This window comes from Struthio camelus, chromosome 13 (genome assembly GCF_040807025.1).
Source record: "Struthio camelus isolate bStrCam1 chromosome 13, bStrCam1.hap1, whole genome shotgun sequence".
NCBI lineage: Eukaryota > Metazoa > Chordata > Aves > Struthioniformes > Struthionidae > Struthio > Struthio camelus.
Window position 1 is genome coordinate 24,352,246 of NC_090954.1, and position 15,191 is coordinate 24,367,436.

The window sequence follows — 15,191 nt, forward strand, 5'->3', positions numbered from 1 at the left end:
CACAATCCATTTACAAGGAAAGAGACCAGCAACTCAGGAAAGAAGACTGGAAGAGACTGTCACTGGCAGGCGGGGAAATAAGACTGGAAGGAGTATAATTAGCCCAGAATGTCTTTGTTCTGGGTCCCTCTTTGGAGGCACCCAGCTCCAGCTGAAACAAACGATCGTATAAGAGTCTGACTCTGACTTAATGGTGAATGCCTGCGGACCTTTATAACACACCCATCTCGGAAGGACTGTCATTGAGCTCCATGGCTTGAGAGATAAAGTAGCCCCTGTAGCCACTAGAAAGGTTACTTGCTTTCCAGCAACTTTCCTGGTTATGCAGCCCTGACTAGCCAAAGGGATTACATCCAAAAACATACATACACATCGAATACAAGCACAAGGATATTCCTCCTCAACTAGTCATTCATCAGTTCGGCCTACATCTTGATTTTCTCCCGAAGGAGGATTCACCCCTGACTGTGGCTGAATTCGTGCACAGCTTGGGCACTCACGCTGCATATGTCCTCACTTCCCACAATAATAACCCTCCCAAGAACCTAACCCAGGTGCAGAAGTTAATGGAATTCCCCTTCCTCCCCTCATGACTCCTTGTCCTACTGCCATCCCACCCGTCCACCATCCAGAAAAAGAGCCACAACCTTGTTTAATCACAACCTCATGGGCAGAGAGGAACCTTCTCAAGTTCAACAAAGGCAAGTGCAGGGTCCTGCACCTAGGGAGGAAGAACTCCATGGCCCAGGACAGGCTGGGGGTTGACCTGCTGGAAAGAGGGTACAAGAGAGACATGGCCCTACTGGAGAGAGTCCGGCGGAGGGCTACAAAGATGATGAGGGGACTGCAGCATGTCTCCTGTGAAGAAAGGCTGCGAGAGCTCGGCCTGTAGAGCCTGGAGAAGACAAGACTGAGAGGGGATCTCAGTAGAGCCCAGGGACAGGACAAGAGGCAACGGGCACAAACTGAACCACAGGCAGTTCCATGTGCACAGGAGGAAAAACTTCTGGGCTGGGAGGGTGACGGAGCACTGGCACAGGTTGCCCAGAGGGGCTGTGCAGTCTCCTTCCCTGGAGATACTCAAAAGCCATCTGGGTGGGGTCCTGGGCAATGTGCTCTGGAGGACCCTGCTTGAGCAGGGGGGTTGGACTAGATGATCTCCAGAGGTCCATTCCAACCTCAGCCGTCCTGTGATCGGTGATTCTCCAGGACCTTGACAGTGTTTGCAAAGGAATTTGTGCAGCTACTGACACAAACCCCTCATCTAGGGGACTTCCTCTTGTAGACATGGCCCCACCCTAGGTTTCCGAGGAGCAGAGTCTCATGCACATATAGGAGCAGAATTAATTATTTCTTTGACATGAATTACAAGAATAAATGACAGTACAGGAAGTAACAGCTCGAGCTGGCTGCCTCCACGCAGGGACCCTGAACAAAGACATTCTGGGCTAATCAGACCCTTTGCAGTCTTATTTCCCCTCCTGCCAGTGACAGTCTCCTCCAGTCTTCTTTACTGAGTCACTGGTCTCTCCCCTTCTGACTGGTCTCTCTCTCCTTCAGACAGCTCCTGGCCTACAGCCCAGGCCCTTATCTCCTCCAAGGTCAACCCCAACCCACGTGCATCCCATCTTGTCTCCTGCATCCTATTTTACATCCTCATTAGCTGCTTTTGTAGCCTTAGTAGCTGGTCATAAATGGTTTTGCAGCTACATTGCCAGCAATGTTTCTCAAGTTCATTCACAGTTTGGCCTTGAGGCCCGCAGGCTTCATCTACTTTAGGCCCTGAGACTAAGCTGAAGCTAAATCAGATACAATGTCCTTCTCTGACACTTCCCATGGTGGGAGGGTGTCACTTACTTAGCCAACTTGAGACTTCCCACAAATCCAATCCCCACTTAGAAGTATTCTAAGAGAGAAGAGTCACTCTTGCATTGCTGTCCTTTCTCTCATCCATTGCATCTTTCTCCTCCCCCATTGCATTGAGCTCGACACGGTAGGTGCAAAGTCCACTGGACTCCACGGGAAGAACTCCACCTTTGCAGTTCTTTGTTCTTACAGATGTCATCCATTATCAGATTGCATTTCTCTGGGAAAGGGCAAAGGAGCAAGCCACCGCTTCAAACCAGCAATGCTTGCTGCACCAGCTGCAGCTCACCTGCGCAGCACATTCCCTCTACTGCTCATCGTTTCTGCTCCTGGAAGGATGGATTTCCAGCCTTCAGGTGCTTGCAGGAGTCCAGGGCATGCCTTAAAACAAAGGCCAGCCTGTGGCGCCCTTTGTGCTGAGATTCATCCAGCTTTCTTGGCAACACCTGTGGTCAGTCACAGCCAGGCTTCTGCCCTCAACCTTCTTCCATTGTGCGGATGTATTGCTTGGCCACAACGCAATAAGCAGAGAGAGTTCCACTTCTTGGAATAGGTGCTAGCATGCCACACTAGAAAGCACAGCGGTGCCTCTGTCAACATCAACACCTACCGGTGGGAAAAGAGCCTCCTAGGCTGAAATCGACTCACGTATGAAGGTCAAAGAACACCAACTCAAGGGTTTGGAAAAGAAGAGTGCTTTTGTCCTCAAAACAAAAAAAACCCCTCAGTTTTCATACAGTCCTCCCAGAGAAATTGCTCCTTGAGTTCACACGAGGTTAGCTGTTTTGCTTTTGTAAAACACAGGGAAAAGGTTTTAGGTTTTACAACAATTTCTTTTAGACAACGGGCAGGCGTCCTTTTCCAGCTCCAACCGTGCCAGCTGAACGGGCCAACATCCTCCTACTTGCAGGAGTGGAGGGCATAATTTCTACGCCGTATAACGTGCTCCAGCCTGAAGCAGTCCAGGCTGCTCACCAGCTCTTTGCCCGACGTCCGTGTGGTTTTCCGCCCACTTGGGAGCCCTGCCACGGCCCCGGGGGCCAGCAGAACTGGCAAGGCCAATAATCTGTGCCGTGCAGAGAAGGGGCCAGGTGCCGGGCGGGAGAACGCTGCCCGGAGGCGGCGGGGCTGCGGGCAGAGCGAGCGGCTCTCTGCAGCCTCCTCTTCTCCACAGAGCCGAGCTGCAGCTTCTGCTTGGCGCCAGCAGCTGCCGCGGGCGGGTGGAGAGCCCGCCCCCCGCCCGGCCAATCGGGGAGCGAGGGGAGGCAGCGAGCGAATGGGTGCCCGGGAGGGGCGGGGTGAGCCGTGAGCGACACGCAGGCCGCCCAACGGCCGCCCGGCGGGCTGTCCCTGCGGCCGCGGCCGGGGCCAGCGTGGCGCAGGGCCCGGCGGCGGCGGCCTGCTGCGTGCGCGGGGGCCGGGGCTGGCCCGGGCGGGGCCCGTGGGCGAGGGGCGTGCGGCGGGGGCGTCTGCGCCACGGCCGCGCCCCAGCAGCCTGCTGCGCTCCCTGTGCCGGCGCGGGGGGCCCGGCTGGCGCCCCGTCCCTGCCATGGCCCCGCCCCTCCGCCCCCGGCCCCGGCCCCGGAGTTGGGTGCTGCCGTGGCCCAAAATGGCGAAGCAGGCAATTCCCCCTGAGCGCAGGAAAGCGCTTTTTCCCCGCGAGGGCGCTTAAGCAGTGGAGCAGGTTCCCCGAGAGGCTGTGGAGTCTCCGCTGCAGGAGAAGCTGCAAAGCCGCCTGTGCTGGTGTGGGGCAACGTGCTGTAGGTGCCCCTGCTGGAGCGGGGCTGGAGCAGAGCATCTGCAGCGGTGCCTGCCACGCTCAGCTGCCCCAGCACGGCCCGGTCCTGCCCTTCCTCTGCCTGCTGGGGTGGGGCGCGAGGGGGCCCGGCGGGAGCGTGAGCAGAGGGGCTGCAGGGTAGGGGGCTGGTGTGAGGGGGAGGGCGGCTGGGGAAGGGGTTGGGGCTGGCAGTGGGGGTTCGGGCATCTCCCTGGGGTTGGTGCTTGGGGGCTGGTGTTGAGGGCAGGGCTGGGGACGAGAGCTGGCTGCATGGGGTGAGGGGTTGGGTGAGGCGTGGGGCGAGGTTTGGTGGTTGTGCTGCGGGTTTCCGGTGCTTGCTGTGAGTGTTGGCTAGCTTTGTGGGGGAGTGGGCTATGGCAGGGGTGAGGGCTGGGGTGAAGGCTAGCATTTGTTGGCTAGGGCTGAGGGTTGGAGATGCCGGTGAGGGCTGGAGCAAGAGTTAGGGAAAGGGGTTGGAGGTCTGGGTTGTGGCTGGAGGGTTAGAGTTTGGGGTGAGGGATGAGAGGAGGGGATTGGGGCAAGAGGTATGGTGGGGTCAGGTTTTGAGGTGGTGCTGGTGGTTAGTGGTGAGCAGGTGAGTGCGGCCAGGCGTGGGCAGCCGGGGATGAAAGAGGAGGGAGGTGGCCATGCGGAGCCGCGCGCGGCCCCTCGAGCTGCCTCGCCCTGCCCTGCCCCAGCTCCCTCCTGCCCGGGGCGGCCGCGCTGCGGCCCTGGAGCCCCTGGCGGCGCCGGCTGCTGCTGCTGGAGCAGCTCACGCAGCAGAGGTGACCTCAGAGCCGCCCCCGGCGGGGCCATTGTGACCCCCCCCGTTGTGACACCGGCGGCGCTGTCAGGTGCGGGCAGTGTCCGGGCGGACGGTGACGGGAGAGGGCAGGAGCGCGTGGAGCTCGAGGAGGAGCCCCCGAGCGCAGCCGCGTCTTTCCCTGCCGCCCCGGCAGCCCCGCGGAGTCGAGGCGCTTGCCGAGGCCTTGCCAGCTCCTGCTGCGGGTGAGAGCGACGGGGCCGGGCTCGGCAGTGCCACGGGGCTGCGGGGGCCCTCGGCCGCGGCGGGGGCAGGACCTTGCGGCAGGGGCTGAGGCGCAGGAGAGCTGGCTCCAGGGCCGGGGCGGGCGCGGGGACCTTTGACTGCGCTGCCCCCACCCCCGTGGGGACCCTCCCCAGCTCTGCATTAAACAAGTGTCCCCCTCCTGCCTCTGCTCCGTGCCGCAGGATGGCGGAGAGACCCCCCAGCCGCCCGCGGGTGGCCTGGGAGCAGGAGTACGGCTGCCCGCGCCGGGCATCCCAGGAGCAGGACAGGGTTGCCGAGGAGAGCAGCTCTGCCTCGAGGCCCTTGGAGGGGTTCGAGTCCCAGGCGTGGCGGAGAGGTGAGTGAGCGGCCCCGTGGGGCTGGGCTGGGCTGGGGTGAGGGCCGGGGAGCGCACCCTGCTCTGCGCCGGGCTCCCATCTCCCCAGCACGTGGTGTCGGGGTGCCCGGGGTGGTGGCACAGCGGTGCCCGGATGCCAGGGCCCGCTCGGGGCTTGGGAGCTGGCCCCAGCGCAGCATGCGCCCAGGAGGGAGAGCGCAGATGGACGCAGCTCCTGCTGCCTGGGACGGGCAGCGAGTGGCAGCTCCGTGGCAGGAGGAGGGATGCTGCCCGTCTGGCAGCACGTTCCCCAGCCTGGTGCAGTTGAGGTTTGCCCTGCCTGGCTGGCTGCAGCAGGGCAGCCCATGTGCTGGGCACCGTGCAGCCTTGAGCAGCGTGGGGGAGACTGCGTGCCCGGGAGCAGGCCCATGGCTGGCCGGCGGGCAGAGCTCACTGCGCGGCTCTCTGCTGCCTGCCCTCCATCTCTGCAGTGCTCCTGGCTCTCTTCCTTTCTCAGGTGCAAGGTTTTCCATCAGCAGCTGGTCCGAGCTGTCCAGAGAGGATGAGGAAGCCTTGGACTTCATCCAGGCCTTTGTGGGTGGCCGAGAACAGGTAAGTGCAGCCGTTTCCATGGGGGCTGTGCCTGGGTCTCCCTGCGGGTCCGCCCATGTCTGCTGGCAGGCTGCTGGGGAGGTGCTGGCTGTGCAGAGCTGCTGCCGTCCGGGGTCCCGCCCAGCACTGCAGCCCCCTGGCTGCTCTGGTCCTGCTGGCCTTTCCTGTCCCCTCTCGCGCTCACTCTGTCTCTCTTCCCCGTCTGTCAGCAAGAGGCGCAGAAGCTGAAGTTTCTAGCGTCCATCGGCACCCTCTGTGGAGGCAGCAGCGCCAAGACCTTGTCCTGGGGCCTGGAGGTGTTCTGCTGCCGACACGAGCTGGCCGAGCATATCGAGGTGAGGGGAGAGGCAGCAGGTGTGAGGACAGGGGCAAGGCCAGCTGGGCCCTGGGTCTGCTGGTGCTGGGTGATGGCAGTTGCCGCGCTGACTGCCGGTTGTGCTGTGCAGGTGCTGCTGGAAGAGGAGCCCTTGGAGCGCCTGGGCACAGCGGTGCGCCAGCAAGCCATGCTTGCTATCACGGCAATGAGGTAGCTAGCAGAGCCCCTGGTTTGGCCAGGACCTGTGCACAGCATGTGCCTGATGGCACCATGCCTGGCTGGGAGGTGTGCACCATGGTGGGAGGAGGCTGGCGGTGCTGTCTGCTGCGCTTCTGCTCTCCCCTTGCTTGTCAGTAGGCTTGTCAGTAGGGCAGATGGGAGGGCAGAGGGTTGCCTGCTGCAGCTCCCCAGGGCCCCTTGGCTGGTAGTGCAGAAGGGGAGGCAGGTGGTAGAGAAGGGGGGAGGCCTAGCTGCCTGGGCTCTCCTCTGGCCCTGGGCCAGTTCATGGAGGGAGGAGGTGCCTCCCTGCAGGGCTCCCTCACGTGCTCTCTGTAGCAGCCGGGGGACTCCTGCCCCAGCGGCCCACAGCCACCTCCCCAGGGCATCCAGGCACTGCTCCCAGCACCAGTGTCCAACAGGCATCTCTCTCTCTCTCTCGCTCTCTCTTTGCAGTGCAGTGGAGCCGGTTCTGGAGGGCAAAAAGAGCAGCCTTCTCCATGCCTGCTTCAAGAGTGTCTTCTTGCTTCCTCCAAGAGAAGACATGGAGACCGTGGACATGTCCCTCTACTCCAAGGTAGGTGCTGGGTGAGCTACAGGGAGCCCGCCAGCCCCTCTGGGCTTGCCCCTGGCTCCGCTGTGCTGAGAGGTGACTGCCAGCTCCAAGGCTGGGCAGGATCTCAGCTTTGTTTTCCCACCCTCCTGCCTTCATGCCCTTCCCGTGGGCTGGGCCATGGGCAGTGCCCAGGGGCTGGTCCGTGCACAGCAGGTCTCCTGCCCTGAGGCCTCTCGTTGGCCCGTGCAGGGCAGCGGGTGTCCTCACTGGGCAGCAGGGGTTCAACTGAGTCTGCTGTGGGTCAGAGGCAGTGGGGAAGGAATGCCACAACCCCCTGTCCTCCTTGCAGACCCTCGATGCCATGGACAACATGTTGGAGGTGCTGGTGCTCAAGTCGGCCACTTCCAGCCTCCTGGAGCTGCAGAAGATCTTGCAGGTGTGGCATTTGCAAAGAGTGGGCTGCATTGGGCCTGTTCCTCGGCCCAGAGGGAAGTGACACCCTCGAGTGGACATTCCCCCCCCGAGTGCCATGTACAGGCAGCACGCTGCAGGCAGGGGGCGTTTCTCGCTTGGGTGAGCGGAGGTTCCCCACTGGGCTCTTCTGTGAGCCCAGTGTCCCCTGGCTACAGCCCAAGTCCCTTCCCACCCCAAACATCCTCCAGGCTCTTGGGAACACCTTGCCCCCATGAGCACTCCTGGGCCACCTCTGCCCCCAAAGCTCTCCTTGCACCAAAGCAGTGGGAGGAATGTCACCCTTCTTCTCTAGGCACTGCACTGATGGCAGCTGGTGCTGCTGTCCCCCCGCCTCCGCGTGCCTTGTGCTTTCCTTGCCAGATCAGAATGGGGCAGAGACCCACTGGGAGCTGCCCGTGCTGCAAGGGGAGCCGAGCCCAGAAGCTTGGTTCTTCTGCCATGCCAGGAGGCCGGAGGCCAGGCTGCCCACTGCAGACCCCTAGGGAAGGTGTGGCCTGAAAGGCCTGCCATCCTGAAGAGGGCACCCGGGGCCATGTGCATGGCCAGGAGCAGAGGCTGGGAGGGGGCTTAGGTGTGGCTGGCTGCCTGAGGGCAAGGTGGGCCTTGCAGGCTGGGGCCTGTAGGGGCAGGAAGGCCATTCCAGGCTTGCTCTAGCTCCGAGGAAGCCTTGGTGCACTGTAGGACTGCAGGCAGGCGCTTAGCAGAGCTGCTCCTGCTGGAGTGGGCGTCAGCTCCCCGGGCAGAGCAGTAGCCTTTCTCCTTGCAGATGCTGCTGCCCTTCACCAAGACGGAGAGAGCAGCTGTGCGTGAGAGGGCCGTGGGGAGGATTGGGAGGCTGAGCAAGTTGCTGGCCAACTATTCCTCGCTGGAGGTAAGGAGCCAAGCACCGTGCAGCCCCCGCTTTGGCCCTTTGCAGCAGCCCAGAGCACAGTGCAGCTCAGGGGGTCCCTCGGAGGGAAGCGTGGGCACAGGTTAAGGCACTGAGCAAGGCTCTGCCCTGAAGCAAAGCTCTTTGGCCCTCTCTCCATGGGCTTTTCTCTGCAGTCCCTTTGTCGCAGGAGCCAGCTGTGCCCCCAGCCCTGTGCAGGGGAGCAGTGCGCGCGGAGCATGATGTGAGCCGCAGCCTGGCAGTGCTGCCTTTGCTGGGCTGCTGCTTTGGGAGGCAAGGCCTGCAGGGCCCTCGAGAGCTTTGGCTCCGCTGGGATCCATGCCTGGGCAGAGTCTTGGCTTCAGGGCTTTGGTGGCGACTGCCTCCCGTCAGCCCTTCTACCTGTCCCACCCGCCTTGCCCAGGTGTGGCACCCCTTTGGAGGAGTGGATGAGAGCCCTGCCTGCTATGGGAAGATCCCCGTGCCGATGCTGGGACAGCTGGTGGGCTGTCTCATCCTTTGCTGTGCTTACGAGGACGCGGAGACCAAGGGCGGGGCCTTGGATGCTCTTCATTGCCTCTTCAGATTCGTCGTGCAGCGAAAACGTAAGAGAAGCTGTGCTGGGCTGTGTGCTTCTGCACGCGGCCACGCTGGCAAGGCCGGGGAAGGCATCGCACTGCCTCGGCCCCTCTGCTCAGTGAGGCAAAGGAGCAGGAGGCGCGGCTGATGTAGGAGCAGGGGAGCAGGCTGTTAGTACCTGTCCTGGATACCACTGGCCTGGAAAACGCTCAGCAGCCCCTGCTCAGAGGCTACGGCTTGTGTCGGGCTTCGCACCGGAAAGCCCGTGAGGCTTTTGGTACCCTTTGAAGCAGTTGCCCTTCTCTGCCCTGGAATAGGCCCCGACCCTCCCTGGGAATCCTGCTCCCCATCCATTCCTGGCATGCCCTTTGTCTCTGCCAGGCTGGTTTCTCTCTGACGCCATGAGTCTGCCAGCTGCAGCTCTGCATGACTCCTGCTGACCGCTGTGTCTTTCTGCTGCTGTTCAGGCCGGGCGATGCTGCAGGATGATCCAGAGTATGTGGAGCCCCAGAAGGAGAGGGAAGCCGACAATGAGCTCTGCCTTTCGTGGACGAGCAACATGAGCGTGATCATGAGGGTGAGGAGCACTTCCCTTGCTGGGACTGTTGGCCATGGGGTCCTGAGGAGACGTGGATGAGCAAAGGGATGCCTAACGAGTGGGGCTGAGGGGGCCTTGGGGTTGATGCAGAGGTGGTGGTGGAGAAGGAAGCAGCTCTGAGTGGCACCTAGAGTACTGGTTGCTGCCTGGTAGCAGCCCTGCTCTCACTGCTGTGTCTCCCGCTGTCCCTGAGCGGGGACTAGCCAGAGGCTTGGCTCCAAGAGTCCCAGCAGCAGCTGCAGCCTGCTGGCCACCGGCAAGCTAGGGTTGCCTGCAGAGCCAGTGCACTGTGAGCCTGCTCCCGAGCATCCTGCCTTGCCCTGGTGGCCCTCTGGCCACATGCCCCATGCTGCTGCTACCCAGCACAGCGCGTGCTCCTGGCTCTCCTGGGCCACGGTGCCAGCACTGCCCCGCACCTCTCTCCAGAGCCACATCCACTGCTTAGCTAAGCAGCAGTAGTGCGGCCCGCAGCGTGACATTTCTTCTCTCCTGGGTCCTTTCTGCCCCAGCTGTTTGTGAAAAACCTGCAGCCTTCCGAAAGGACAGACGTCATTGTCACAGCCATCGAGGGCATGAGGAACTGCAGCACCTACAATACGGAGGTGGCTTCCCACATGCTGACCATGTTCCTGCTGGACGCTTTCTCTGTGCTGGAAGATGTAAGGAGCCTGGGGCTGGCGTGCGTGGGGCTCGACCCTCTGGGGCGCTGTTTCCCCGCCGAGAGCCAGTGTTCTTGGGCAGCGGAGCCCCTTGGAAGGCAGCAAGGAGCGGTGGGAGTGGTGGAGAGGGAAGGAGAAGTGAGTGGGAGCTGGGGTATTGGCTGCTCTCTGGGAGCAGCCTCACCGTCCGCCTTGTGTCTTCCAGGTGCCACGCATCATAAGGTGCCTCTACAGGAACGTCAAGTATGTGAGGGAGCTGTCGGCCCGGGTCACCCTAAACAAGACCCTTTGCCAGCTGGCCTGCTTGGAGCCCAGCGAGGTGACCATGAGCCTGCTGTACTGCTCGCCACTGTGCAACAGGTATGGGGCCCGTCAGCCTGGACGGGCTCCTTGGCCGTGGGGAGAAGGGCCCAAAGAGGGCCAGAGGCAAGCAGAAGGCCAGCACACGGCTGAGGGGCAGGGCCCTGTGTCTCGCCCACCGTTTCCCAGCCCTGGTGCCTCAAGCAGGCCTTGAGGAGCCAGAGCTGAGCAAGTGTCCCTGCCTTGAGCCGCAGAGCGCAGCGGCTCTGCACGCTCCCTGCCGCGCAAGGGGCTTCAGCTTGGTCATGTGCTGCCTGCCTGGGCAGGACCCTCTTGGGGCTGCCAGGGAGGAGGGGGTGGGCAGGGGCAGGGCTGGCACACAGCTGGGGACCTCCAGGGCTGGCCCAGGCTACGGTGCTGCGGCCAAGGAAGTGCCACTGACAGAGCGCTCTGGGCCTGCAGCACTGCTGTGAGCATGTGGAAGGTGCTGATGGATAAGCCGATGCTTGCGCCGGACATGCTGCGGGAGCTGCTGAGCTTGCTGGAGGAGCGGCCACTGCGCAAGCAGTCCAGCTCCGACAGGGACAACAACTGCATCCTTCCGCTGGCCGTGAGTTAGGGGACGAGACCTCCCGTGCCCCCAGGCTGGTGCCTGCCTCTCTGGGCCCCCTCCCCCTCTCCACTGCTTGTGTGCCCCCAAGCAGGGACCTCTCCTGGGCCCATGGCTACAACATGGCCAGCGCCAGGCCTCCGACTGTGCCAGCGCACAGGGCTGCCAAGTGCTGCCTGGCCTCTCTGCACACCAACAGCCAGGCTGGCCATGCCCAGGAAATCTCCATCCGACGCTGTCCCTGCATCCGCCGACCTCGCTCAGCAGGCTGGAAAGCCAGGGTCGGGTTGGGGGCAAGGTGAGGGGCAGGAGTAGGGCTCCTGCAAAACCTGGGCAGGCAGCACGGCCTGGGACAGGGAGCCTGGCCGAGCGTGCACGCTACACGAAGCCTGCCGAGGTGATGGTCATGCTGAGGCAGGAAGGCTCACTGTGTACAACCAGGAGCTGAGGCCCAAGAGCCTGCGGGCGCTGGCCCTGGTCAGGCAGCCAGGCTGAGGCCTCCAGCTGCATTTCCCATGCTCCAAGGCTGTGCTCGAGCCTCCCACCTGGAGGGCTGTGGAAGCATGCTGGGGACTGCTCGGGAGTGAGAGGTGTGACTGGGTGTTTTCTGCAGGCAACGAGGGCACTGTGTGAGATCATCCGGGAGCCCGTCTGCCCAGAGGCGGTGAAGGCGTTTTTCCCCCAGCTCTTCCTGGCGCTGCTCTTGCAGATGGTCTTCACAGCAGAGTTCAGCCACCAGGAAGCAAATATCTTCTTGAGGGAATGCCAACGGGATGAGTCCCGTCCCACCAGCCACGTCAGGTGCTCGATCCCGCTCGCCCTGTCTCTGCACTGCACCTGGAGGCAGGGCCAGGCTGCCAGTGTGACCTGGGCTTTGCTCTGCATGCAGGTGCGCCGTGCAGGCCATGAAAAGTCTGCTGCGCTGCGCCCACTATGAGACCATAGCCGTGGCTGTTGAGAGGAAGGGCGGCTGGGACCTATTTCTGCATGCGGACACCTCGCAGAAGGGAGTGGTGGTGCTGGCCAGGTAGAGCCCTTTCCGGCCTGCTCTGGCCCAGCACCTCTTCCCTGGCTGTGGGGTGTGCCTCCCCATGTGCTTCTTGGTGGGGGAGGGGGAACGCCACTTCTCCAAGAAAGGGGCTGCAGCCTCAGCCCTTGTGGCAAGGGCTCGCCCAGCAGAAGGGCCCTGGGAGCTGCCATGCTGCCCAGCTTGGAGAGCTGCTGGGGGAGCAGGTGGTGTTAGGAGCTGTGGGAGAGGGTCGTGCGCAGGAGAACCTGGGGAGGGCCCAGGGGCACAGGAATCCAAAGCGGGCAGGAGAGGGGATGTGTGGGCAGGCCATGCCGCCTGGGCAGGAAGGCTGTTTCTCCGGTCTCCCACCAAAAGGAACGTAATGATGCCTGACGCTGACTTTCTAATGGCAAGGTGTGGTAGGGCAAGAGCAGTGCTCCATGAGCAAATGCCGCTGGCTGCAGGAGCTGCGTGCCAAGCAGAGCGATGCCAGAGGAGGTTTGCCTGCTCGGCTGAGGCCCAACACTGCCTTCTTGCCTCTGACAGAGCAATGAGAGGGGCTGCCAGTCACCTGCGTCGCTGGATCTTCCGCCAGCTGGCAAGGCTGCTGAGGAGGGAGGACCAGTTTCATCAGCTGCCCGTCATGGCTTTCTTTGTCGAGGTGGGCCTCATGGCAAGCAGTGCCTCTCTGGAGGGGCCTCTAAATGCTGTGCTCGCTTGTGCACATGCATGTGGGGTGATGCTGGTGAATGGAGCTGGGGCAATGCATACGCTCCTGTTAGTAGCCCCGGCCTTGGCTCGTTTCTGCTGGGCGACCACTCGTAAGCACTTGTATTTCGTGCCTGCTTTGTGGCAGCTGTCTGTGTTCAATTGCTCCTCCAAGGGATGAGAACAAGAGGCTGCGGAGGGTTCAGGGGACGGGAGGAGGAGGCGAGCAGTGTGTGCAGTGTGCCGTGAGGCGCGGGGCTGGGAGCAGGGCCCAGGGGTGTCTGCACAATGCCTGCTGTGTTTGGGCTGAGCTTTGTGAGGGCCTGGTGCCCTTGCCCTGGATGGTGGGTGGGATGGAGAGCTGCACGCTGCAGGCAGTGCTGCCGGCTGTGCCAGTCTTTCAGTGCTGTGTCCATTTCAGCTGCTGGAATGCCCTGACCTTGCCGACATGGATGAGGAGGTCCTGCCACTCGTCCAGGGTTATGCGCAGAGTGAGAGCCTGGAGATGCGCAGACTGGCGTTCAGAGGCCTCGTGGCCCTGTTGAATAGACCCAAGATGGTGAGGAGGGGGGCAGGCGGGTGAAGCCATGCTGGCAGCCTGGGGCTTGACAGGAGACACTGGGTCAGAGAGTGGCTTGGACTTGGCTGGCAATCCGGAGGTGTGGTAGCTGCTCCCAAGTCTCCGCTGCCCCATTCATCTGCCCCGAGTGTCATGCCAGGCCCTTGGCCGTGCTGCACAAGGAGAAAGGCACCAGTGCCCAGCAGGAAGATCTGGGAGAGGGACAATGAGCTGGAGCACAGGGCCGGGCTAAGGCAGCCAGCTGCTCCTGGGCCTTGAGGCAGCAGCTTTGCTCCCTACAGAGGCCAGTGCATGCTGAGGGCCCCCTTGGAGATCTGTGCCCTGCACTGCAGCCTCTGTGCCCAAGGCCTGCGTGTGTGCAGAGCCCTGGCCCTGGCCACTGAGCCCTGATGGGAAAAGAGCAGGCAGAGCACTTTTGGGCGGGCGGGGGGGGGTCGGGTCTGGCCTTGCTTCCCACAAAGAAAGTTGTGCGTTTCCCACAGAAAAGGAGAATGCAGAGCCTGCTCCCAGACAGCATGGAGTGGCTGCAGGATGCTTGCAGGGAAGTGCGTGTGGGAAGCCTGATGCTGCTGAGAAACATCCTCAGCTACCTGGAACAGAAGGGCTCCAACCCGATTGTTCTGCAGCTGGCCGAGAAGCTTCTGCCTCGCTTTGATGACGTAAGGCTGATGGGAGAGCCGGGGCTCTGCTGGTGTGTCCGGGGGTCCGTATGCGTGGTCTGGGTGCTGTGTGCCCCTCTGCATACGTGCCTGTTGGCACGTCCCCACACAGGCCCTGCTGTATGTCAGGAAACCTTTTGCCCTGTGGTTCTCAGCCCATGCCCTGTGCTGGCCTTGGTGTCCGGGGCTGTGGGAGTAGAGCAAACCAGCCCCCTGTCTGCTCTCGGCTGCTGCGTCTCGTGCTTGGCTGTGTGCGGCGCTTGCCGTGGCCTGGGGCAGCGATGAGCAGAGAGGTAGGAGCAGGCTAGAGAGCGAGGGAGAGGCCGTGCCGCGGGGCTGTCCCTTTCTGTCCTCTTGTTGTGTGCGGGGGCCCTGATGGAGGCCTCGGGAAATCCAAGAAGCTCCCTCCAGAGGGAGAGGGAGACAGAGCCCGTCATCAAAGCGGGGCTCATTGTCCAGGCTGCCTCAGCAGAGGCTTGTCCTCAGCTCTGACCTCTGGCCGGGCTGGGGGACAGTTGTGCCCGGAGAGGACGAGGCCTTGCAATGGCAAACGCTCTTGTCGGGCCCCGTTCCTGGAGTCGTTGCTGAGGCCTCCCCTCCTCTCCTCCCTGGCTGCAGGAAGACAGCAGAGTGCGAGAGCTCTCCATGCTCCTCTTCAAAGACCTGCTGGAGATTGTGGTGGGGAAGAACAAACGGAACCTGAAGCAGCATGCACAGAGGAGCCTGGTGCCGCTCTTCCTCCACATGAGTGACAAGGTGCAAAGAGTGGCCCAGGTAGGGAGCAGTGTTTTGGGGAAGCAATGCTGACATGCCGAGGGTGGAGGTGAGCAGCAAGGCAAGGGCTGCTGCCAAGTGTGCCTTGGAACGCATGGCAGCATGAGGTGCAGCTTCCTGTGTGCCGAAGGACAAGGCAGAGCTGCCTCTGCCTTCAGGGAGGGCCAGACCTAGTGGCACGCTGCGTCGTGCCATTTGGGGCTGGGAAAGGCTGGGAGCCTTGCCAAGACGAGGGGGACCCAGGGTGTCCTGCCGTGGCTGCGGTGGCATCTCCTGGTCTCTGTTGCTCTGCAGGCCTCTCAGGAAGCCCTGGTGAGCGCTGCACAGTTCCTCAAGTGGGAGGAGCTCAAGCAGCTGGCCAGAAGAGCGGAGACATGGAAGATCGGGGAGTGCGTGGTAAGGACGTGGCCAAAGGCCCCGGGGCCGCGGCGGGATGAGGCCTGCCGCCATGGCCAGTGGGCAGGGTGCACAGCTGTGCCCCTCACGCACTGCTGCAGCCCAGAGCCCTCTACTCTAAGTGCCCGCTGGGGTGCTGAAGGGGCCCCTGGCCTGGCTGGGCCTTGGCAGAAGCATGGCGGGGATCTCAGCACCCACAGGCCCCGCTCTGCCCTCTGCTCCCTCTGAACCTGGCTACCAGCCAGCTTCTAGCTGGGAGGCGTGAACAGG